The sequence below is a fragment of the Cajanus cajan genome, chromosome 11 (assembly GCF_000230855.2).
Source record: "Cajanus cajan strain Asha chromosome 11, NIPB_CcT2T_4, whole genome shotgun sequence".
In the NCBI taxonomy this organism is placed as follows: domain Eukaryota; kingdom Viridiplantae; phylum Streptophyta; class Magnoliopsida; order Fabales; family Fabaceae; genus Cajanus; species Cajanus cajan.
In genome coordinates, this window is record NC_138527.1 from 13,373,292 (window position 1) to 13,375,791 (window position 2,500).

A 2,500-nucleotide genomic window follows, 5' to 3' on the forward strand; every position below is an offset into this window, starting at 1 on the left:
ATAGACCGTCCCTCGGGTGGGTTGGGTAGTAAAGAAAGTAGGAAAGTATGGTGCAATTTTGGGCAACGATGATGAACAAAGGGCAAATTGGCTAGACAAGGGAAAGGGTAGGCCATATTTGGGGAAAATTCGGTTAAGGATGGTGAACAAAGGGAAAACCCACAAAAAATTAGCTCGTAAGAGCATAAACCATCCCTCGAGTAGGTTGGGAAAGATACAAACTAGGCTAGGTTTGGTGCAATTTTGGGCAAGGATGATGAACAAAGCTAAAATGGGCTGGACAAGTGAAAGGGTAGGCCATATTTGGGGCAAATTCGGTCAGGAGTGGTAAACAAAGGGATAAAAAGTAGGCTAGGTTTGGTGCAATTTTGGGCAAGGATGATGAAGAAAGGGAAAATGGGCTGGAGAAGGGGAAGGGTAGGCCATATTTGGTGCAAATTCGAGCAAGGATGGTGAACAAAGGGAAAACCCACCAAAAATTAGCTCGTAAGAGCATAAACCGTCCCTTAGGTGGGTCGAGCAGGAAAGAAAGTAGGCTAGGTTTTGTGCAATTTTGGACAAGGATGATGAGCAAATGAAAAATAGGCTAGACAAGTGATAGGGTAAGGCTTAATTGGTGCAAACTCGGTCAAGGTTGATAAACAAAAGGAAAACCCACCAAAAATTAGCTCAAAAGAGCATAAACCGTCCCTCGAGTGGGTTGGGAGAGATAGAAAATATGCTAGGTTTGGTGCAATTTTGGGCAAGGATTATGAATAGAGGGAAAATGGGCTGGACAAGTGAAAGGGTAGGTCATATTTGGTGTAAATTCGATCAGTGATGGTAAACAAAGGGAAAACCCACAAAAAATTAGCTCGTAAGAGCATAAACCGTCCCCCGGGTGGGTTAGGCAAGGTAGAAACTGGGCTAGATTTGGTGCAAATTTGGGCAATAATGATGATCAAAGGGAAAATGGGCTGGACGAGTTATAGGGTACGGCATATTTGGTGCAAACTCGATGAAGGATGGAAAAAGAAGAGAAAACCCACCAAAAATTAGCTCAAAAGAGCATAAACCGTCCCTCGGGTGGGTCAAGATGGCTTAAATCTGGCTAAACGAAGGCTGGAAAGGCCAAAATATGGGTTAGAATGATGATAGAACGAATCTGGAGTTTTTCGAAAATTTTCAAAAAAATCGGCCGAAGTCGGCCGAATTTTCGGTTTGATTCATGAAAAATTTTGATTCGAAATTTGCCACGGGAGAACACAACGCAGGCTTAGAAATGCCCACGGAGTGTGAGGGGAAGGCCCCGTGGCTCGCCCAGACCAGCCAAGGTGCGCTGGGTTTCTGCTGAGACACACCCTCCCCCTATAATAGGCTAATATGCAAAAGTGAATTTTGTACAAGTAGATACCTTTTTTCTGAGCAGACATAAGTTCCTTTTTGGGAGCTACAGATCGAATTTTGATCTGATTTTTTGCAGCATTGTTTAGAAAAATCATATCTTCGTGCTCACCAAATTAGAGAATTTTTTGCCAACGGAATATTTTTTAATAATTTTTTTAAGAAACGAAAATACGTAAATCCAGAAAAATAGAAAAACGTATCTAGGCATCGAATTTTGATCTGATTTTTTGCATGCACCCACATACTAATATAACTGACCTGTCCACCAAAAATCTCAGCCATCCTCCAAGGGATTGAATTTTAATGATTTTTTTACCAAAACATGGTAAAATCGGAAAATTCGTAAAAATGGAGGATGAAGGTCTCTCACCCCCAAAACTTCCCAGCATACTTAGGCATGTTAGAAGAGATGTTTGATCCAAGAAGTGCTCAAAAAAAAATTGAATGGTTCATAGTTGGTGCATAGTGGTCGGTCACGGTGGGTCGTGGTGCAAATCTGGTGGGTCGTGACTCAATTTCTGACCAGCCTTGGCTCAATTTCTGGTGGGTCGTGACTCAATTTCTGACCGAGCCAGCCAAATTTTCTGACCGAGGGTGACTCAATTTCTGACCGAGAGTGACTAAAATCATGACCGAGGCTGGCTCAATTTCTGACCGAGAGTGGCTCAATTTCTGACCGAGAGTGACTCAATTTCTGACCGAGAGTGACTCAAAAAATGACCGAGAGTGACTCAAATCATGACCGAGGCTGGCTCAATTTCTGACCGAGAGTGGCTCAATTTCTGACCGAGAGTGACTCAATTTCTGACCGAGAGTGACTCAAAAAATGACCGAGGCTGACTCAAATCATGACCGAGGCTGGCTCAATTTCTGACCGAGAGTGACTCAATTTCTGACCGAGAGTGACTCAAAAAATGACCGAGGCTGGCTCAATTTCTGACCGAGAGTGACTCAAAAAATGACCGAGGCTGGCTCAATTTCTGACCGAGAGTGACTCAAATCATGACCGAGGCTGGCTCAATTTCTGACCGAGAGTGACTCAATTTCTGACCGAGAGTGACTCAAATCATGACCGAGGCTGGCTCAATTTCTGACCGAGAGTCACTCAATTTCT